The sequence below is a fragment of the Chrysemys picta genome, chromosome 16, assembly GCF_011386835.1.
Source record: "Chrysemys picta bellii isolate R12L10 chromosome 16, ASM1138683v2, whole genome shotgun sequence".
NCBI lineage: Eukaryota > Metazoa > Chordata > Testudines > Emydidae > Chrysemys > Chrysemys picta.
In genome coordinates, this window is record NC_088806.1 from 31310881 (window position 1) to 31334794 (window position 23914).

Sequence of the window (23914 nt, forward strand, 5' to 3'; positions counted from 1 at the left end):
AGTCACATCTCCAGGACTGTGTGACCAGGCCCTGCACAGCGCCTGCCCTATGGATAAACAGAGGGTGCTGGTCTCCAGGGACGTCAGTCTGGCACCTTTACATTTGCATGAGTTTTGTTTTAACACTGCTCTTGGTTGTGAGCTTTAGAATTAACTCTCCATGGTACACAGCACCTAGCTGTGGGGAACGTCACTACGGGGGGTGCACCTGCAGCGCTGGGGTCAGGGTTTGTTAGAGAACTGCTGCCGAAGGCTCACACCAAACGTTTCTGTAGGGGCTACAAACTAGCCACCACACTTCCTCTTTGTTAATTTCAGGTGCTGACTGGTGCAGAGGTATAAACAAAATATCATTAGAGGGCACAGTCCTTTCCACATCAGTCTCTGCCAGCTGAATTTTGCAGTGGGTGAGTGTTAAACCCAAAATCCACACACCAACCAAACACAACAGCAAGGGGGGAAAAGTAGCCACCACATAGGCCTTTAGAATCCATGTCCCTGGACAGTGTCTTTCTGGAAAGACAACAAACACACCCGGGCCCTGGTGCCTGGCAGGCTGAAGCCACTAAAAGTCCTCCCAAGCCTCGTAAGACATTACCATGAATTTCTCTCTTCAAGTTGCCACTAAGAGGATTTCCATGGGGAAGTCGCTGAGCTCGTTGCAAAGAGCTCAGAAAGGATGAAGCTCGGCAAAGGGTCCGTGCGAAACTTTCTCTCGGTTTCCTAGGACGCAAGGCACTCACCCTGGTATCGTTACACAGACCGCTCACGCACCCCACGACCCCATCCCGCGCTCACGTCAGCCAGGCAACGGGCGGGAGACGTTTGGGAAGGGGCCAGGTTCGGGGTCACCCGGTCTCCGCAGGCAGGCCTAGCTCACCATGCTGCTGCCAGGCTTGCAGTCACAGGCGCTGGGGTCTCAGCCCTCCTGGCACGGGAGGAGATGCAGGTGTGACGTTTACTGCTCTGGCCCTGCACAGCATGGAGAGCGAGCTGCTTGGCACTGAGAGCCTAAGAGCTCTGGGTTGCTAATAGCCGGTAGCTCCTGGGCTGCTCTGGTCTCTTCGAGGAGCTCGCCACGCTCAGCCTGTCACGCTCGTTACCAGCATCAGCCAACCTGAGCTCTGCTCTTTATGCAGCCACAGGGAGTGGAGCTCTCCAGCCAGGGGTCCCTGGTGTCCTTCTGGTGAGCCGTCAGTGCCCAGCAGCGGGAGGACTCTCTGTGGCAGGGCAGCAGGATGGGAGAAGGATGCTTTATGGACTGCGACAAGGCTGACAAGCATCAGTTCCCACCTCAGATCATTGGGAAGAATGCACAGGGCCGAAGGGGGCTGCCCGCTCAGGGACCGGCAACAAAGTCACCAGCTCAAAACAAATCGGTCAGTGGTGATGCCGCCTCGCTGCACGGAGTGATGCCGGCCGGAGCGGGCGTCATGGCTGCAGAGTGCATGCAGCACTAGACTAGCCGGTGCACTCAGACGGGGCAGCGCTGCTGGCCAGAGAGCCTGGCTTCCGAGCTTGTTGTTATTGTGTTAGGCAGGAGCTCAAACTAGGCGTCCTAATGCCCCTTCTGGCCTTAGAACCATTAATTATTTGGGTTGCTGTAGCACCTAGGAGCCCAGTCATGGGCCAGGACCCCACACCCAGAACAAAGACTGTCCCTGCAGGGCCTGCAGCTCACCTGTGGATGCCTGGTGAGTGGTGAAAATGGTGCCACCTGGAACAAAAAAGGACAAAATGATGAAACTGCAAACCGATGAATCTTCTGCAGAGAGGTGGGTCCCTGGTGAACCTATGTAAAAATGAGCCATACCAGTAGACGTGCAGGGGAGACGGGCTTCACCATGCAGAATCCCCCCCACCAGATGCCTGTTCAGGGCCCCATGTGAAGTGAGTTTGTTGGCTCTCAATCCCATTGTGAGTGGCCAGGCATCCACATCAGAATCACCACCACAGTTAGCCCCCGAGTGGCAACCGGTGCCTGCAGGCCAGGTCTGCATGGGCCACAGCCCCAACAAGGAGGTTCCTATGAGTCACGGCGGACGTGTAGGAGGAGATCAATACACAGAGGCGGCGATTCGGCACCTTCCACCAGCACCACACTCACCCGGAGCTGGAACGAACCGAGCAGGGAGGACTGAGAGGAGAATGCAACTCTGCAAGTCTCACATTGCTGGGGTCTCCTTCAGTTGTTTCCAAAACACTCTAGACGGGAACACCCAGCTCCCTCCCCACTGGTGACCAGAGCCCCAGAGGGGCCTGCAGGTCTCTGTGCAGCTTTGGGAAAGGCCGGGAGCCCACCAGAACATAATGCAGTCTGAGGCTGCACTGGCTCTTCACCCCTCCTGCAGCCAGTGCGGGCAGCTCCTGGCTGTTTTCTGCCAGGGACCAGGAGGAGGGAGCAGGGATCCCAAGGGCTGGTGTGGAAGGGCAAGGTGTTTGCCTGGCCCCCCAAAGAGTGATGTAGAGAAACCCCTGCAATGGGCAACCTCCCTGACTGCCATCTCCTCTAGCTGGAGTGTCCCACGGGAACTCCTCTCAGCAACTCCCTCGGCCAGCCCCTGGGTGCCAGCGCCGGGCTGCAGGGACATGTCTGGCTGCAGCGCTCTGCTCAGGTCTGGGCTGGTGCTGCTGGTGTCATTGCTGACTTAGAGGCAATTCATCTGGATTTAGATGGGACCCCAGCCATGGCACCGCGACTCCCTCGTGGCCATGTGGCAGTGCCCAAAGTGGGGGTGAGCCCGCCCTGACCTTACTGCCCCAGCAAGACTAGCCAGCAAGCCTGACTGCCTGCACTCGCAGGGCTTCCAACAGGAGTGCTGCCCATCATCATCTTCACCTGCCCCGTTCCCCAGGGCCAAAGGGGTGAATGGGCAGAGGGTCAGCAACAGCCTGGGGAGAGTTACCCTGGAGTGCCGACTCCCAGCCCCTCTCCTGCTCTCACCACCAGACCACTGGGCAATTAACAACAATGACTGGCACTGTCCTGATCAGATCACTAAGCCCCCAGACCCACTGGACTATTAGAAGACAGCTGCCCAGACAGTAACGCTCTCTCATTCCAGGGGCAGTTCCCTGTTAAAACAGACCGCCAGTCTCCAGGGGCTGCCGCTGTTTCAGATAATGACACTTTCCAGGTGCTGGGGAGTTTTGCCTTTGGCCTTTTCTGAGCCCCTGGAGTGGTCAGGCAGGACCTTCCTACAGTGACCAGACAGCAAGTGTGAAAAATCGGGACAGGGTGTGGGGGGGTAATAGGAGCCTGTATAAGAAAAAGACCCCAAAATCGGGACTGTCCCTATAAAATCGGGACATCTGGTCACCCTAAACCTTCCAGTGCTGAGAATCAAACACTGGACCAGACGCTGCCCCATGACACAGGCCCAGACGGGCAACACAAGAGTCAGGCTTATAGGCCAGTGGTGATGCTCTTCTTCCCCTCTGGCCTGAGAGGAAGCCCTGCCCACAGACCAGCCCCCACCAGGGTCAGCGCCCTGCCGACTGGGTTCCTAATCAGTGAGGAGAGGGAGGGAGTTTGTCGGAGCCAGGGAATAAAACCACATTTCAGACGGATCATCTCAGCACAAAAATCCCCATGCTCTATCCCCGCTGGCCAGGGCTACCTGCGTTCTCGGAGGCCAGTGTGGAGAGGGGCCCAGCTTCGCCTTGTAAAGCGGGATGTATAAAACACACACACGCTTCAGCATTCGGCAGGGCCATCAATCTGCTTGCACAGCACTTGCTGGCCTGCGTCTGGGTGTGGCACCCATCTTAGGAGCGCCCCATTGCTGTAGTTCAGCAAAGCACCTCCAGGTCAGGAGAGTCACTGCACGCTGCTCCAGCCCCCCAACACAGCCGGACCCGTGGGATCGTCTCCACGCCCTTCCTCTGGGCACCGAGCACCGTCAGCTGTCCCCCGCCCCAGCCGGTCGGACTCTATTACCATACATGGTACAGCGCTGCTGGGAGCTGCTCACATCAGGGGAGAGGAGCCAGAGAGGCTCTGTGCCGCACTGAGAGCACAGAGCAGGAACACGGCTGCAGCTGCTGGGCTGGAATAACGCAGACAAGAAAGGCGCCCTTTCCGAGCAGGAATTCAATTCCCTGGGTGACAGATGCAGAGACACGCTGGCGTTGAGTGGCTCAGCCCTGACAAAGCCTTCCCTCAACTCAGGAGACTGAACCTCTGTCTAGCCAGAGCCATGGTCACATCCCTCTCCCCGACTGCCCCGGCCTTGTCTCCTTCTCCTGGCATTGCTGATGCCCCTCTGGTCAAAACGGCATCAGGGCTGCCCATGGCGGATCTGGGTCCTAAGTCTCCTATTCTCGGCACTCTGCTCCCTCTCTGCCTCCTCCATCAAGGAATAGCGTGCTCACTGGCAGGGCCATGGTGCTGTTTGTACCCAGGAGCGCAATATCCGGACAGCCGAGCTGGGCACCAAGATACAGGAGCATAAAGTGGCTTGCGAGTCAATGATAACCTCACAGCTTCTTGCTGTCCATGGCTTGCCACGGTGATGCTCCCTGGCAGGGCGACTGCATCCCCCCAGTCACCAGAACAGCATTCACTCAACGCATGCCCAGAAGGGCCAGCAAAGGGGCCTGTGCCCCTCCCCTGGCATTGCACGGCACGAGGCAGGTGCTGTTTGCGTAGCCCAGGCTGGAAGTGCTGACCCATCACGAGCATCCCTTTGATGTCACGTTGGTGTGACCAGCCACCACTGTTGGTCAGAAGCCGAGATGCACTTCCAGCCGGAAATGCCCCTTCAGCACCCCCGTCAGACCTCCCACACCTAGAGCGGAGGGCTATGCATCGCTGGCGAAAGTCGGGGGTACTCTTCTTCCCAGCAGGGGGAAGGGAACATTTGAATAGTCTCTACCCCCAATAAATAGCTCCCAGTTGGGGGCACCCACACCCATCAGCCAACATAGCTCCATGGCTTAGCACAAGTCCCACTGAGGTTGGAGGCTCGTGACTTTCTATGGCTGCTACCAAAGTCACCAGACCCCTCAGGAAATGTTGTGGCATCTGCCACGAAGGCCCACGTGAAACGTCTGTTGGTTCTTTAGCAGGACGGAAGGTGCTGGTGGCTCAGCCGTAAGTGGCAGAGCTGGGGGTGAAGGAGGGTGAAGTTATAGCCCCTGAGAGCCATGCGGTTTCTCCCTCTTTCATACTTTGCTTCTGGGAGATTCCCCCAAGCAGGAAAGCGTTCAGCCACCAGAGGGAACTGATGAAACCTGCTCATTGAAATCCACCTGACGGGGGCTTGGTGTCAGGACCGAAGCTGCCGGTCCAAGGCTCACTCGAGGCCCAACCCCCAGGGCTACCTTTGGGATCCACTAAATGTTGGCAGCCGTTGCAACTCCCAATGTGCAGCCTGCTGGGGTTTGCTGCCCCAGCTCCAGAGAAGCAGTGGGGGTCTCAGAGAGGGGGGAAAGGGATGCAGAGCAGTTACCGGAACCAAGAGATCAAACCAAACAAAGCCAGGGGGCGAAGAAAATAAGGCCGGGATCATCCCAGGTGGAACCTCACAACGTCAGTGGAGTTACCCCAAGGGTAAGTTTGGCTCGGTGTATCTGTGTGTTCTTACAGCCAGAGGTCTCGGCGCAAGCACCTCCGTGGCTGCCCTAGCAGCTGGCGTCTCCTGGAGACGGGCGAGGGGTCTGGGAAACGAGAGAGCGGATTCCAAATGAAGACAGACAGGCAAATACCAGGACAAAACGAAGGGAAGGCGGCGAGTGCAGAGTACATAATGTAAGGGAGCTAGCATGGAATAACTCCTCAGCCAAAGCAGTGAGCTCTCCTTCAAGGGGAACGTATCGCTCACACTGCATAATTCAGTTTGGGTAGAAACACTTCCCAGCCCTGCGTGGATGTCAGCACTTATGAGAGCGAGAACAGGGTGCTCTCCTGCGCACGGCCCCATCACCCTGCCCCTCACTCCCCCGAGTTTCATCCTTTCCAAACAGAATTAGCTACATGCCATCACCTGGGCCTTCCTCAGCTATCGAGTGACCCAGCTGACCTTAGCGGGGACAGCTCCTTCCACTCATAACTCTCTCCCTTAGCTAAAAACAGAAAACACTCCAGCCCTTAAAACGTCTGAGCCCTGCCCTGTGAGTTGTGAGCGCTCGCATCTCCCACCAGCACAGAGGGGACAGGGACGGTCGGTACCAGGGAGCATTTTCAGAGTTTGTTTGCTGGTCATCGAGTCTCAGTCTTCAAGAATCTCATTGGTTAAGGCCCGATTCTGGAAAGGATCATGGGGAATCCCACTGCAGCCAGCAGGACTCAGCCCAGGAGAAAGGGACAACCTGCTGAGATCCCACCACCAGGTCAGGGCCTTGGCTTGTCAGCGCCTTAGAGCGGGGATCTCAGGTGGGTGTAAAGGGGCAACGGAGTCAGCACCTGAGTTTCTCTCAGTGCTGTAAAATGTCAGTGCGCATTGACAGAGCGATAGCCATTCTTCATAACAACCCACCTCCCATCAGGATCTGTATCTTCCCCGCACGAAGACCAAGCCATTTTGCAATGAACACATTCTATCCGAATAGGCTTTGGTTTAACTTCCCTTCCCTGCAGCTCCCGCTGCTGCCGCTCCCAAGCTCCAGGTTCGGTTCTTTCGAGCGTGCAGCAGAACATGGGGATCAGTCGGTGCAGCATGCCCAGGCAATTATCGTTATATGATGAATCACATCATTTCATGTCATTACTGGGTTAAAAAAACCACCAAGCAAGCCCAACAGCTGATGATCCAGTAACGTGTGGCCTTGTTTTCTGTAGATGGCATGGGTGATAAGTAACAAGATACTTTAAAAATATCAAATACTGTTCTGAGTGTAATGTGGAAACTATCGAACTCAAAATGCACAGTGTGTATCGTGCAAAATATATAACAGAGCGTAACACGCGATTTATTTCCATGAGTCAAAAGTCGAGCTGAATAAATGGTGCTAATTGAATCTGATGTTCTATTAATAATGCCATTGTTTGTAGAATAAATTATTCATCAGGTACATATTTTGCATGATTTGACTACCTCTGTCGCTGGATCATGCTTACTGAAAGACACAGCTCATCAATGATTTATTACACGTTGAATATATTATCTGACAAATACTACAGCTGAGACCTACCCCAGCCCCAGTGGGCCCAGTTCCCACTCGGTCACGTCAGGATTACACCAGCCTGACTCCACGGAAGTCAGTACAGCCTGACTCTCATTTACTCTGGAGCCACTCCACACCCTCTGGCACCACAGACATCAGGCGCTGGGGAGCTCAGTGAAGCAGCAACTGCAGACTCGGGCCCAGGCACTGCTGTGACATCACGTGTCACGAACCCTATTGCAGCCTGTAATCACACCGCTTTTCAGCCAAACCCCGCCCACCTTCACATCCCACATGGTCCTGGGGTGCTCACCGTGCAGGAGGCAGCAAGGACATGGGGAATGGGTTTTAACCAGGCTGCACCTTCGCAAGTCAAATTACACCCATGATTCCCGGCGGGGGCTGGCCCTGCGCAGTCACTCGCACCCCACTGAGCCTCTGTCAATTCTCAGCGGGCGCCCACCACAGAGAGAGCCAATCACCACACTGGGAGGTTTTCTGGGCACCGCCAGCTGCCCAGCACCATCCCTCCCCCTTTCAGACCTCAACCCCCGCCCCCCAGGGCCTCCCTGGGTAGCATCCCAACCCCTGGTTTGCCTCTGCCCCCAGAGCCCTAGCACGACGCTAGGGATCCGTCGTGTAAGGAGGTGCCCTTGGGATGCCCGCCATGTTACCTTTTAGGATCTAGGGCCTAAATCAGCTCGTTTCTTCACTGGGCCGATGACTCTTCCACAGGGCCGGACTGTGCCCTCCAGGAGGGGGAGATTCCCAGACCGCCTGTTGCCCAGAACCCAACCCCTGGGCTGTGCTGCGAGGAAGACAAAAAAACCTGACCTGCCTCACCAATCCGGAGGTCTGGGGGAAATTCCTTCCCAGCCCCAAAGCAGTGACTTGACCTAGATAATGGGTTGACTGCTGGAATCCAGCCAATGGGACATGGCCCTGAGCACAAGGCTCCTAACATGGCTCCCAATCTCGTGCCAAACCCAGAAATCCTGTGCAGGCTGGAAATCTCATGGGACCCAGTCCATGCTGTCCTTTTTGCCCTCCTCCATCACCAGAGCCCCCAAGCTCACCCTAGCTAGGCTCAGAGCCTCCCACAGATTTCAAAGCAGCCGCCTGCCTGACACAGGTAAGCAGGATTTGCACCCTTGCTTGTACATAGGTATTTTGCTTTTGATGGAGGAAAATCGTTCAGTCATGAATCTGTCATTATCTCGGTTTGCTCTGGGCAAGCTACAAAAATAACAGTATCTAACAAGTAGAATTATCCCTCTAAAGTCTCCTATGCTGGTATCTCATTAATGACCTAAAAATTGCTACAAGATAACACTTTCCATTTCACCAGCCTGTTAGCTCAACATTTGCAAAGTGACCAGCTTGTCTCATATGGAACATTGTGATACCACTTCCCACCCCTGCCCTGCCTCTACTGTCTTCGCAAAAGGAGGAAAAAACACTATTCAAACTTCAGCTGATAACGCTTAATAGTCATAGATGTTTTCTCATCTTCAAAGCACTTTGCAAACATGAATTATAAGCCATTTGCAGATGCAAACTGTACACACGCGCGCACGGCAATGTAATTAAATACATGCACACCCAACACTCCCTGAGTGCATATATGATACACACACTATATACCTCGTGTGTGTGTGTGTGTGTATATATATATATATATATATATATATACACACACACATACATACACACACACACACACACACACACACACACAGAGTAAGCCTATGGGAAAATACTTTCTAATACTATAGACTATAGAGGCAGTTTGTATAAAGGGTTCTGCAGATGAATTAGCTCCTCTTGGGTGCATGGAGAGCAAACCTCCAGCCTCCTGCATGGATATTTGCATCTGGTATCTCACCTCTAGCCTTTCTGGGACCGGCATAATGCTTTGCACTGGAAGTACCTGTGAATTAATGCTAGCATTTCCTACACCCATTCCCAGCCTTTCCCTCCCAACAGCCCTAAATCTAACAGCACATCACCACCAACCTGCAATCCTCTCGCCAAAAGTCCCTGGTGCTTTTTCTATTTCAGGGATTTGCAATTTGCATCTGACCTCCTAATTTTCACCTTCCCCAGCAGTACCGAGAGGGAGGGAGTGCTCAGCCCTGGTGCTATCGTTCCTCCCTCTCAGAAACCATTTGGGGCCCCACTGTGATCCAGTTCGCTCCCCTGGAGTTACTCCGGGTTTGCACTGAGAGCACGATCAGCTCCTCTGCTTACCAAGGACCCAATTCCATTCTCCCGCTAGCAGATACAGATGGGGAAGAGCTCAACGGGAGGAGTCAAAGAAAGCAGGATTATCCTCCTTCCAGAGAGAGAACTCGGAGAGTCGTTATTTTGGACTATAAATAAGCCAGTGGCTCTCCAGGAATGTGAACAGCTGTGCTCTGATCCTGGCCGTTAGAAGGCAACGGGGGGCAGGTGACTGGCTCTTGCAGAGCATGATTCCAGGAGCCCTTTAAAAACCAGAAATATGGGAGAGCACCTGAGCACAGAGCTCCGCCAGCACGCAATGAAAGAGAGCGGCCGAGTCAGGAAAACTACCACAGCCTGACCCCTTCGCCGTCCCGGACACAGGCAGTTCCATGCTCTCCGTTCTCCCCACCCCTCCCCAGCATCTCTCTGTGCACACACCACAAATTCACATTGCTCCTGGCGGGACGCTTGCTCAATTGCTGCCACTGTGAACCAGTCCGATAGTTTTCTACTTGATCTTTTTAGAAGTCTGAAGTTTATCTTAAAAAACAACAACAACAACAACAACAACAACGCTGCTGTGGCCTGAAGTCCCATCCGGGCTCCATGCTGGATCCCTTCCATCCTCCTGTGAGTCCCTCTATAGGCTCCCGGTGGGGTCCGTGCTCCTAGTAACTTTCCATTACTCTTGCACACCCCTGCCTTCAGACAAGAGGAGCAAGTGTCTTCTCCCAGCACTCCCAAGGAGGGTTATTTTGAATAGATGATTGTTGAGTGCTGATCGCTCAGTGCCTCGGGCCCAGCAGAGACGTGACAAGCCGGCTAACTCACGGTGGATGCACGTACACAGAGGCTTTCCATGACAGTCGTTTTATAGTCAAGCACAATTCAGAAGTGGGATAGCCAGAACCTCGTTTGTCACAGATTAACCACGTGCTCCGGGCCTGGTTCTGCCCTGCCCCAGCCATGCACACCACTGCAGAGTAGGCTCAAACCTCTAGCAAATCAGCAAGGTACAGGGTTGAGTCCCCAAGCAGCAGGCCAGCGGCGCCGTGGGTCCTATGTGCCCAGTTACCCCCCCACACACTTCTACTTTCCCACCCATTAGCACCGGGCTGCCCTGCGAATCAGCTTCCGCTATATCCGTTACACAGACTAGCCACAGATATATGGGGGGCAGGAGGTGACATGGGGGATCAGGCAACACATTCGTTCGGGGAGACACTGTTTGTTTAGATTCATGCCACTCTGTGGTTCAGCTGAGCCAGTTACAGATGAAATGAAAAAGGGCTTCAGTTCTCAGGAGCCATCTCTTCAGGCTGAGTCGGTACAGCCAGCATGCTGCAAGACAAGTGTTCCACATGGAAAATGAACAATCCGGCCTTGTGTTTCCTGCTACACAAATCAGTGATGTATGTCTGGGGGGGTGTTTTGCAGCATAAGACAGCCCCATCGCTGGTAACAAAATGATTTCTAGAGAACAAAGCTCTGGGAGAGAATGACATGCTGGGTCACATTTTCTGAAGCAAACTCTACAATGATGCCAGATATTTTGCATATGCAAATAGCTTCATGCAATTTGTCATGCTCATGTAATTGCATGTGAAGATCAGGCTGGTCTCACTACATGATCTGCACACTAACATAGTCTGCGTGCGCATACACACACAAGCTGTTTTGCACATAGAAACAGGTTTGGACAAAGACTCATGGATACAAAACCATGAGTGCAACCTTTGGGGCCTCTTGGAAAATCTGTCCCATTGTGTCAAGTCCCTGAGATCCAGGGGACACTGAGCTCCAAGAAGATGCAAGTTGTTAGCAGCAGAGGGGGGACGCAAATGCGACTCTGTCGAATCAAATGGCACCTCCCTTCCCTATCACTCACTTGCCCAAGGAATGAGATTTTACTACCTTATGCTCCCAGATTTGGGCCTTGGTGTATCTTTGTGCACTGAGTTGACGACCCCTATTATTTCCCAAGTGATTACAGCACACCGTATTTTGCATAGTAGCAGGTGCATCCAGGTTAGGGTTGAAGGTGCTGACGTGGGGAACATGTCCATATTCACACGGCTGAGCCTTAGAGCAGGGAGTAGGTAGGTACCTGTCAATCTTGTGGCAGGCCAGCATTGTGTTGAGGGCCTCGGCCAGGAAGCAAAGAAATGCTTCATCTGGTTTCACATGTGTTTTCTCATCCCATCTCTCACCACACAAGTAACTGAACTACAGGGTGGTACGTACCTGCAGACCCACGTCAGGAAGCTCTGGCAGACAAAGACCACACAAGACTGAACGGCTGTAAGTTGACGCTAGACAAATTCAGACTAGAAATAAGGCACACGTTTTAGTAGGGTAATTAACCATGTGAACAACTTACAGGGACGCGGACATTACCTGAAGTCTTTAAATCGAGACTGGCTGTCTCTCCGGACGTTCTGTCCTACCTCAGCCAGCGGTTCTGGGCCTGATGCGGGAATCCCTGGGGAGGTTCCCTGCCAGTGCTAGGCAGGAGGTCAGACTGGACCCTTCTGGCCTTACAGTCTACACATCTATGCTGTGCATGGCAAGCCCAGGGGGAATCACTCTGGTTTGTGACACCGCCAGAGCCCTGTGATGGATCCATGGAAACGGTCAGGTCAGTTCCCACCCAGTTTCTAACTCGAACCCACTGACATTTCAACCTCCCCAGACCGTTCCAGTCAGAATTATGGCTTTAGCTGGTGAGGGGAAAGACCCGAGAGGAGCGAGACAGAGTGGCAAGTAAGGATCAGTTATTTAAGACGGACATAAATAAATGACATAAACAAACAAGACGTGCCCATCACCAACCTGGTCACTTTGCTTGTATGTTGCATCCTTCCCCCCACCCCTATCTGTCTTTGTTTTTTTAGACTGCAAGCTCTCCAGGGCTGGGCTGTGTCTCCCTAGCTCATTGTAGAGAACCCAGCCCAATGGGCCCTGATCCTGACTGGGGCACTGCCAATAAATAATATTAATAGGTGGAACCCAGGCAAAGCTAAGTGGTTTCTGCCCTTAAACGTAATGGCTTCCGTTTGTGGTTTGAATCCAAAACTGCAAATGAAACGTGGAGGCTGATGCAAGCCTAGGCCAGGCAGAACCAAGAGGTCAGATACTGAACTAAAACCTGGGGAGATCTCTGCAAGGCTGTGGGGCACACACACACCCTGGGCGAGTGAGTGCACCCACTTACACCAGCCTTAAGTTTGGTCCCAGTAGGTCCAATCACAGTCACAGCGTTGCTACATTGTGGTTTGTGCATTTGAAAGGCAACATGATATTTTAATAAAAAACATCAGTTAACCTCACACAGAAACTGTGTCTTGGCCCGTTTGCAGTAAACCCTCTAGGACAAGAGAACACTTGATTAGATACTTGCAATTTGATTGTAAATTAAAACTATCTGGGGTGCGGGGGGGGGGGGCTAAAGGACAGGACTAGGTCAGCACAAGTAATTCATCCCTACAGAGTGCCCTTGCGTGCCCAGGTTTACACCCACGTAACTGAGTGCAGAACAGTTGTCTTCTGCCACGTACACAGTCAAGGTCAGTGCCTTTGCACGCTGTGGTTGTATTGGCTAAAACACTGGGGAGGTTGGGTTCTTTGGCTAACACACTGTGGAGATTGGGTTCTTTCCAACAGTTGTATTTTACAGTTTGAGGCACAGCCTCTGGTAACTTTACAGCTCTGGAACACGGGCCATTCTCTTACGCGTCGCTAGCAGCGAGGTTTTGCTACACGCATTAAGTGCACAGCTCGCTCTCAGTTGCCTGGGGGATCGCCAGAAGAGCTGCAACATTTTTTTATTAAGTCAGAGATTTTTGTGAGGATTTCCTCTTCCTCCTGCTTGTGCGGCCGTTCAGACTCGCTAGCTCAGCATCCCGGCGAGGCCAGAGCCAAAGCTCACTCAAGTCAATGGACTCCAGTTTTCACAACGACAGCAGCAGCCCTAAGGACAGCTGGCAGAATCAAAGGAGCAGACTTCCCTACCCGAGCAGTCCCTTTAAACCGCAGGCTGCGTGACCAGTGGGGACTGTGGCTTTTGAGAGACTCCATGTCACAGGACTGCCGTCAGCAGCACATTATGAATGAATTTAGTTTATATATCGGTGACGGGCCAAATCCCAAAGGACGTACGGTCAGATTTTACTCAGTCCTGGCTCGGGCAAAGCTCCCATGCACTGCGTGTAAACACTGAGAAAGGGCTTCTGAAATGTTTTTTACTGAAGCAAACACTCCCCCAGGCTTGTGCAATAGGCACATACTGGATAAATACTGACATACATAAATATCTCCCCGGTTTGTCTGACCTCACCGCAGCCAGGAAGGAGGGCTTGGGAAAAGACCACGTGGGTTTAAGCAGTGTACACTTTGTATTGCAACCCTAGGGAGCAGCCCAGCTCTGGTAACCCTACACCAATCTGAACTGGCTCTGACAAATGGGAAAAACTGTTTTCTAACATTTTTTGTGCCTCTTTTCTCCATTTGGTTCCTGGGGGTTTGGTGCCAGAGTTACATTTTTTCATGACATTTAGCAAATTGGGTATTTTTCACATTGAAACAGAACTTAAAATTTCATTGTTCTCACATTAAACGTCATCTTCATACCAATTAAACTGCAGAATTGTCACGGTTCTCACTAGAGAAAGAACGGTATCATTTTGGAGTGAAAAATTAGCCCATTTCTCCCTCAAATGAGTATGTTTGTGTGAAATGTCATGGGCTTTTCATAAAATCAGACTGACAGCTGTTTTTGTGAGACTGGAATAAAATGAGAAAAGCAAAAATGTCAACGGTTGTGCAAACATTTCCTACAGCCCGATTACATTGCACGGCCTCGCGCCTTTGGACTAAGCTGGCCAAGCCATGGGGCTGTTATTTGCCTACGGTACATGCATCCCTACAGTAGGGCACTGTATAAATCAGGAGAATAGCTGTGGAAGGAGGAGTGTCTGTATTACCTCAGGCAGAACTGCCCCAGCCATCACTGGGTTCTTCAAACCAAATTGTAAGTTTAATAAACACCGTTTGTAAATGTTTTCCCCCTCAGTGACACTAAATCTGTAACCATCAAATCTTGCTAAACCACAAACACACAAATCCCCACCAGTCAGGAAGGCAATGTAGTTCCATCTGACTTTAATCAAAACATGTTTTTTCCCTGTTGTATTATAAATAGAGATCTAGACACACGGGAAAACTGAGCCGAGCTACACCAGATGGACAACATTCTCCTTTCCCTCTCGCCTACAGCCAGCCACAATTTGCAATAGGGCAGTAAAACGTCATTCACTTTTTCCACTGTCATCATCATGGAAACAGCAGGCAAGTAGATTTTGTGCCTGGACTGATAAATGCTTGTGACAATTTTGCAACCTGGGCTATACGCACGTGTGCGTGTACACACACGCACGCACCAGGATTCCGATGCCATCGCAATCAGTTAGCCACCAGAACACCTTGATATGCCAGTGCAGAACCTTATAATCCACAGTCACCTATGCAGTGATTCTTGCTTTCTGACTATTCATTGGTTCCTTGTGGGAGATAAGAGGGCACAAGGCAGTTGAGAGAGAAAACTCCTTGTCCAAGGCAGCCTTAAGATCACATTCTACAGATCCTGCCAAGAAAGTGTGGAAGCGTTCATTGGCTTGGGTTTGGGTGGGGGTTTGGTCCAGGGAGCAGAATACAGGGGTGCTTTTGGGGACAATATCTTACCAGAAACAAACCAGGGCACTCCGCAAATAGGGTCTAATCCAAAGCCCATTGGAGCCAATGGAAAGATTCTTGTTGACTTCAGTGGCCTTTGCATCAGGCCCTTCCATTTGCAGTGTGACACTACAGCCAGCATTTGTAAGGACCAACTTCCCCTGTGCTCACCACGCCCAATCACCAGTAATCCGGACGACCTTTTCATTCATTTAGCTATTTCCATAACACTCATTACGATAGCGCCTTCCCCCTAAAATCCCCAGGAGTGAAGATCCTGCCTGTTTCTCTGGAAGGGGCGAGAGGGTTTGTTTGCTTTGCTGTTAATATTAAATCATAGTAACTCACCTTTCTTCATCATCTTTTGCCAACGACTCCCAGGATACCCTGTAGGGCCAGTAAGTACCATTATCCCCATTATACAGATGGGGAAAACTGAGGCTCAGGGAAGTGAAGCAACTTGTTCAAATGTCACACACCATGTCAGTGGCAGAATCAGGAATAGGACCCTGGAGTCCTGGCTTCCAATCCCTAGTTACTGTGACCAAGACAACACAGCCTCCCCATGCTGTCTGCCCTACTTTCAAAAAAAATCTCACACTCCCTTGCGTATAGCATTCACCACAGAAATGAGAAATCGACAGTGCTTGTTGGGTCATTACCATTACTCTCCTTTGTGCTGCAGTAGCCTTAGTCACACATCAGGCCACGCCGTGCATGTTATCCAACCCCGTGCGAACGCAGGGTCAGGAGTTGAGCTGCTGAAGCAAAGCTTGGCCACATGGTGAACAAATCGTAGGCCAATCAGGAGGGCTTTGTTTATTGGGCCCCACTTGAGTTTTCTTCAAATCTGACATTTGCAGGAGCCCCTCCCCTTGCTGCAGTGTAGAGCCCTGGCCAGCTACGCAGGGACCTACCAGCCTCCAGCCTGGGCAGCCTTGCTTTCTCACTGGCTTTAGAGCAAGAGGCACCAATGCACCAACCACTGCTGGCTGTTTACTTGGCAGAGGCCTGGCTCCCTCCTCATGCTGAACCACTCAGCCTCCAGGCCTGGAATTTATCCACTCTCAAACTCGGCCCCCAGCTCACAAAGCAACAGGGTGTGGAAGGATGCATGTGGCCTTGTGAGCAGCACTGGACTGGGACTCGGGAGATCTGGGTTCGATTCCTGCCCCTGACCCGCTGGGTGACCTTGCGCAAGTCAGAGTCTTCTCTGTGCCTCTCTCCCAATTGTAAAATAGGGATAACAGTCCTGCCTTTGTAAGTGCTTTAGAGCAGGGGCTGTCTACAGAGCACATGGGGCCAGGGGCCCTGGCTCAGCTAGGGCTTCTGAGTGTTACCATAACTCAAGTGATAAATACACTGTTAGGCGCGTCACTCCATGCAATGCGCGTAGGCTCAGGCTGGCTCTCGGGGAAAGACTATCTGCCTGGACAGGTAAACCTCCAGTTCCTAGTCACCCTTCATCTCTCAGGGAGAGGACAGCACTAGCGAGAGGTTATCTCCACGCTGCACAATCTTCCCCTTCCAGAGGGGAAATCACTACCTAGCATCTGCTCGAAGAGGCTGTGTGGCAGCAGAAGGCTAATGGGGAGCAGGAGGGGAGGACATGTGTTATGTCTGCAATGTCCTTCCTGCAGCTCACCTGTTCATGACCACATAGCGAGGGGGCTCTCATCCCAGCACATGGCATGGAGTCATCATCTGCACCAATGCAAAGTCAGGGCAGAGCACGTGTAAACGCTGCCATTCCGATTTGTGCACACTTTGCACTCACGCCAATGGCAACACAAGGTGCTGAGCGTGTCTGCTCCGCCGGTGCATTCCCACCGAAGGCAGCTGGGTTCCGCTGGTGCAAACGAGAGGAGAGTTTGTTGGGACTTGGGGTGTCTCTGAAGACAGGGATGGCTGAGTCAGGAGGAGAGTGGCTCCAGCTCTCTGAGCTAGGCTGTGAATTAGAGGCTGGTTTGGTTAGAACCCCAATGTCTCCTCCACTCCGTTCATTTCTCAGCTCTGGCACTTTGGTTCAGGCCTCCAGGAAAGCTGACGTTAGAGGCACAAGCCTACATGGGACGGAGGCCAGAGTACACACATACACGCTACCCCACCTCTCACACAACCACACCAAACCACGCCCAAGGCGGGCAGATATTTTCAACTTTATGATCATGAGCTCACTGCGCTCTCTGTACCTCTAGCCTACATGCCACCCTCAGAACAGCCCTATACCGAACATACTGAAAGTCATAAACCTCTCTCCCCATTTCCTTCTTTCTCCTCAAAAATCCCCCTTGTAACTTTTCATTCTCCTCGCGTTACTGAGACGGGGAGGGGTGAAAGCCAGACAGACAAACACCATCTCTTCTGCAGGCTGATTAGCCTCTTAACAACACTGAAAACTCCTCAAGAACAAGACAGGTGATTTGTAAGAGACTTGAAAAGCATTTTAAACACTTATTTTTAATTGTTTCAAATAGATCAGCCCGTCAAGTCTCAGCCATCAGAATTAACGCTGGGCAGTCACCGTCTTCCTTCAAGAGTCCTCAGGACATCTCCCAAAGCTCAGACCGAGTTAAAATCTCCAATTTCCCCACAAAGCCCCAGAGCCCTTGACAGGGCTGCTCAGTTGCCTGAAGGAAGTACGAGTGTACGTGTGGGAACGGAGATTTGCAGCTATGCATATATGTGCTCTTCTGCCATTTCACTTCAGCATCAATTTGGCTTCTCATGCAATTGTTGTTATTATGTCTCTTGTTCCTAAATGGTAGATTTCCAGCCTACACCCTTGCAACATGCAAGACACCACTCATAACTTTCCAGGTCTGCACTGATTCATATGCTGGTAGGTTGGGAGACACAAGACAGCTTTTGCTAAGATTAATTTGTCACTTGCAGGCTTGGGATAGCTGCCAAAAGCAGAGGATGCTCAAAGGAATCCTAGTGCTCTTCAGGAGACCCAGGGATCCAAACCTCAATACACTGAGTGATCTAATCTCAGAGGCCACCAGAAGCCCCATGGATCACTCGTGATTAGGGTCAAACAAGAACCATGAGATCACAAGAATGATCACAGATCACACTAGACAAAATTACCATGAGACTCTGTTCCTCCTCCCCTGGCCCTGAGCCCTATCCTTTTCTAATAAGATCACACAAAACAAGTCTTCTGCATGTTTTTTCCCCTGGCTCCCGGCAATCATGTCCTAACCCATCAAGGAATGGCTGACAAATCAGTTTGGAGGTATTTGTCTTGGCCCTCAGTCCTCAGCTCGTCAACATGACGTGCATCTCACAACATAGAACCTGGCAGACTGAAGACAGCCAAGCTAGTCTGTTATCCGAGGAGCATCTCAAATGGGATTATCGCTGTGCTAACAGCAGGCTGCATGGAGCAAGCCAGGCTGGGAAATAACAGTGTCCACTGCGAGGGAGAGGAACAGGACAAAGAAAACTTGCCTCTCGACGAAGCCAAACCAAGACATTGTACAATTTGCTGCTGGGAAATGGAGAATCTGTTTAGGTTGTTTTTCATAAATGTTCCCTCTATTCGTTTGTTTCACACCTATCGAGACCACTGTAATGACTATCTTACACAAATACACCTCTACGGCCTCTACCTTTTCCTGATATTCCCCATGTATCTGTTTACTCATTGGTTGCATATTGGCTAGATCCTAGATGGCGAGTTCTCTGGGCTAGGAACTGCTGGTGTCATGCAACAATGGATAAATAATACTAATAAATGTTACCTGATATGATCTGGTCTGTAATATCTATATCCTGGGAAGCAGTGAAGTAAAGGCCTAAGGTATGCTAGTTCTACCCTCTTGCTGATATTGACAATATTGGAATACTGTCTTAGTCAACTGCCTGTCAAAGAATCCACATTCTTGCCACCCCCTCCAAAGTGATTTGCTCTCATTTTAAAAAGAATGGTTGCTTTTAACTGCATGTACATAAACAAAACCAGACAGAGGAGACAATTCCCCACTCCGTATCCTTAGCATTAATGGCAGCACAGCCAGCATAGAGACAGATACACACGACGCATCTCCTCATTCCTGAGTTCTTCTAGCTGGTTCTGATTATACTCATGCTTTGCACTGTACTCCTGGGGAGAATTCTGTGCCACTGCGCATGCACAAAACTTACGTCACCCACAGATTTATTTGCTTCCCCGCAGAAAAATGAATTCTGACAGGGAAGCAAAGGGAAGCCTCAAGAGCGACCCTCCCGAGCAGTATGTTTCAGGTGCCGGGCAGCCGGCAGAGAGGTAAATCGCTGTGGGGCAGGGGCAGGAGTGGGTGGTGACTCCTACCCTTGTGCTGGGCTCAGCTGCTAATCCCAGCTGGGCAGGACGGAACTTCCTCTTCCCCTGCATAGCATCGGGGGCTGGGTCGGACTCATCCCCAGATTTCTCCCCCAGCTGCAGGAATCTCTGCAAACTCTCCCCACCCCTGCTTCCTGCATCCATCGCTCCTCAGCTGCAGGGAGAGGGATCCCTGAACAGGGAGCTGCTCCCCCATGCGCCCAACCCCCTCGCATCCAGACCCACTCATACCCAGACCCTCCCACCGAGCCTCACCCCCCACACTCAGAAACACCTCCCCCTGATAAGCCCCACCCCTCCCACACCTGGACCACCCTGACGAGCCACCCGCACCCAGACTCCCACCCTACTGAACCCCAACCAGCTACACGTGGATCCCCACCCCACTGAGCCCCACTCCCCCAGTACCTGGGCCCCCCACTGAGTCCTCCACACCCAGACCCCCCCCTGCTGAGCCCCAACCACCTTCACCTGGACCCCACTGCAGAGTCCCATTACCATTGCTCCCAGAACCCCCCAACAAGCCCCTGTGCATCCAGATCCCCCCCACACACACACCCAGATCCTCCACTGAGCCGCCCGCACCCAGATTGCCCCACACAGACCCCTCTCAACCCACACCTGGATCCCCCCACACTAACCCCCTCCACACTTGGATCCTGCCTTTCCGAGCCTGCATGCCCACACCGGGTGCCCCTGGCATGGAGATGCAGGGCCCTGCAGTGTTTCTGGTCCTTGTGCTGTGTCAGGGTTGGGTGCCCCTCACCGCTGAGTCCATGTCCCGGGGAGGGGCTGCACCGTGATCTCCCATCTCTGTGCATCCAGTGGCCTGTGCTCCCCAATGCCAGGTTGGATCCTCTGCATTTATTTGACAAATAAAGTTTGCAGAATTTTAAAAATTTGGCGCAGAATGCCCTCAGGAGTAGCACTTATTCATGCCCCTGTTTGAGCAAGTGCCAGAACCAGTCCTTGAATAATTTGCAATTATGGAAAGAAACACCATGAGGGCAAACATGTGAGAGGAATAGATTTAAGTTTCTAGTTTGACATATTTAAGAACATAAGAACAGCCAAACTGGGTCAGACCAATGGTCCATGTAGCCCAGTGGCCAGGGCCAGCTGCTTCAGAGGGAATGAACAGAACAGGTAATAATCAAGTGATCCACCCCCTTTCGCCCATTCCCAGCTTTTGGAAAACAGAGCCTAGGGACACTCAGAGCATGGTTTTGCATCCCTGCCCATCCTGGCTAATAGCCATTGATGAACCTATCCTCCATGAAAGTTGTCCCCATTACAGAAGTTTAGACTACTGACAAATTCACACCTATGTGTGATATTTTATCCAGCCCGACATATGACAAGCAATCACACGTAATTAAAACCTAAAAGTAAAGCACAACTCTCATAGCAAAAAGATGGCAACCAACTTACCCCACATCAGTCAGACTCCTCAGCGAGTCTACAGAGGACATCATAACACTGATGTTGTTTTATACATGTCCCCTCAGCCTGGAATTAGCAACTATTGTCCTTGGTTTGCAGCGTCTAGAACAGCTGTGAATCTAAAACGTTATCTGTCATTCCTCAGCTACTGTTCCCCTGCTGCTCGACTCAAAGCCACGCTGTTATTTCTGCAGAAACATTTTCCATATGGGAAAAGGAATTTAATTCTCTGGAGCTTCCCTCTGCTTAATAAGGTTTTCTTTTTGTTTTCAACACAGAGTTAGGTGCTAGTGAAAACAACCTACAGGAGTAGAAATTTCATGACGAGCTGAGAACAGGGCGCACAACGACACCTCCAAACAGGTGGTGTACATTGAAATGGTACAAGGGAATCTCATGTAAGTCATAATCCGCATGCAGCTTTGAAAACGTTTCTTCAGAGGCTGCTCTTTCATGTTGTAAAGCTTATACAGCTCCAGATATGCCACCTGTCACTGCCCCTCCTGCGAATCACTCCTTCAGGCTCTGAACTCCATTGCATGGAGTCGGATTACAATGTTCAGGACTCTACTTGAAGATATAGCTAGATATGGATAGGGCCTCCCTTTTCCTCTGCAGGATAAAGTGTTTGATTGGTTTATATTACTGCAGCTTTATTAAAATATTTAATAACATAAGAAAATGTATTTCAACATATTTTGATATACACAACTAGATGCTCCTTTGTTCTTCTCCAAATCCACATGGATTACAACACCCAATTGAACAAGGGGGATTTTTTTTTTCTAAAATCAGATTAAAAGGACTGCTTTCCAGATGTGGCTGTGCCTATGGGAACGTGTGTGTGAGTGGATGTGAGGGTGTGTAAGTGATGTCTGTGATTGTGAGAAGAGGTGTGTGCACGTGTGTATTGGAGGCTGTCTGTGCATATGTCTGGATGAGTATACAAGGTGGGGTGTGTGTGTGTGTGTGTGTGTGTGTGTGTGTGTGTGTGTGTGTGTGTGAGAGAGAGAGAGAGAGACTGTGCATGGTGACTGTTTGTGAGAGCGACTGTGTGCGCATGCTCATATGAGTGTATAGAAGCGGATCACACGGTATGTGTGCATTAGAGGATGCCTGAGACTATGCTCCTAGCACGGATATCCGTAAGGTATCTCTGCCCTTGGGTTGTACGGGTGTGCACACGCTTGTGTGGCTGCCTGTGAAAGAGGGGAGAAGGGGAGCACGCAAGACAAGAGCATCCTTCCAGACCAGGCAGGGATAACTGGTATCCAGGCAACCATGTGAGAGAGGGGGAACCATGGTACCAGGGAGTTGGCATGGCAACTACAAGGCAGGTCACGTGCCTGGAATGGAAGGACTCACAATGAAAAGAAGAGACAGAGACATGTGCACACGCAGCGCCAACAAGTAGCCGGGTGGGAGGCAGCCAGGGGGAGGCACCGTGAACAATGGGGTCCCGCAGGCCGCCGGCTCCAAGCACCAGGCGCCCTCCTGTGCCAGCCCAGGCCAAGCTGCTGACAAAGCCCTGCCCGCCTCCCAGCCATGCCCCGCGAAGAGACGGGGGTCACTGCATGCCCCCCAACTCCCAGCCAGGGGTGGGGGAAGCACAATGCATGCTCCCCTAGCCTCCCAAAGGGGGGGATCCCTGGTGGGAGGGCGTATGGGGGGCCAGGCTGCAGGCTGGACGGGGGGCTAGGGAGGGGCAGGGGCTGTAAATGGCCGGGCTGTCGGGGGACACATGGCCAGCAAGGCTCTGGCTGCTCCCATGTAGTTAACTCCCAGGTCACGTCGCCTGGAGCAGGGCAGCGCCAGCCACCTCCCCGCCACTTGTAAACAGGCGCGGCTCCGGAGTTCGCTTTACACTCCGCTCTGGGAGGGGGGCTGCCCCCGGGACAGGCAGACCATGGGGGGCGGGGGCGGGGGGGCTTGTTTACGTGTAAGATAAAATAACAGCGAGAGGAGACGGGTTTGGACTGACCCCGCCCAGCGGGGTCTGGAACCCGCTTTTCTCCCACCTGCACCCCGAACGCGACACCCTAGGGTGGGGGCTCGGCTCCCCCCACCTGGCTTCAGGGCTCAGCCCAGGAACGGGGGCGCAGACCCCGCGGCTCCCTGCGCGGCCCCAGAGTAGGGAAGGAGCCGCCCCGAGGTCTGGGCGTGCGGCGCCTTCTCCAGCCCAGCCCCACCGCCTGCCCCGCAGCCCCGGCGGCAGCTGGAGCCCGACGCCCCGGGCAGGAGAACAGCAGCGAACCGGGGGACACGCGGGCAGAACCGCCACGGACCCCTCCCCGCTCCGAGCTCCCGCCGGGAAACTTTCCCCCGCCCGGCCCCTTACCTCCAGTCCCGAGCCGAGCCCAGGGGAAGAGACGGGGCCGTGGGGGCTTTGCTGACCGCCTCCTCTCCGGGCAGAGAAGCCCCCCGAGTCCTGCAGCTGAGCCCTGTGTGGAGCGGGAGAGAGCCGGGCTCGGTGAGCTCGTTACACGCGAGCGCCAAGATGCATCGGTGTCAGCTGCCTAATGGCTTCTTGGTGGTTTCAGACACACCTTCCCCGTCCCCCTCTGGCTGGCTGCACCGTGGGCATGGGCATGTTCGTGAGCCTGTGTGAGCGCGGGGCTGTCAGACAACAGGGGGAGGGAAGGTGGATCAAAGGGGAATTTGCAAAGGGGGGGGAGGAATTTGCAATAATCTGTTGCTTGACGCGGGGGGGGGGGGGGAAGAGAGAGAGGAGACAGGAGGAAGCAAGAAAAGATGGAAACATCGATTCTCTCCCCCCCCTAGGAAAACAGGGACCGGAGCCAAAGGAGGGAGGCAGGAGCTAACCCCAGGCCCTACAGTTATGGGGAAGCTCCAGGGAGCGGTTTGTAGCTGCCCTGGGCAGAGTGGATGGCTTGTTCCACACCCTGCAGCCCCTCTTTAATTCAAGCTTGGAGACGCACCTGAGGTTTACTCCAGTTAAACCAATGTAGCAGCCGCGTTCAGAAACCAGACCCTGAATGGCAGGAAAGTGCAGCTGCCCGGCCTGCCTCTGTGCGCACACACACCAGGCTGTGTGTGTCTCTCCAGCGCTGGGAGAAG

General features: G+C 52.5%; 1 protein-coding gene and 1 long non-coding RNA gene across 2 annotated transcripts in view; both read right to left on the bottom strand.

Annotated features, from left to right (window-relative positions):
- The window catches only part of FXYD6 (FXYD domain containing ion transport regulator 6), a 60989-nt gene that overhangs the window by 33653 nt on the left and 3422 nt on the right, over nucleotides 1–23914 (bottom strand). The gene's annotated exons all lie outside the window — the stretch shown is intronic.
- Nucleotides 914–23914, bottom strand: LOC135975908 (uncharacterized). Its single transcript, XR_010593025.1, has 4 exons — nucleotides 23776–23914; nucleotides 23175–23277; nucleotides 1682–1717; nucleotides 914–928 (listed from the first exon to the last, which is right to left on the bottom strand). It is a non-coding gene; the product is annotated as an uncharacterized LOC135975908 (long non-coding RNA).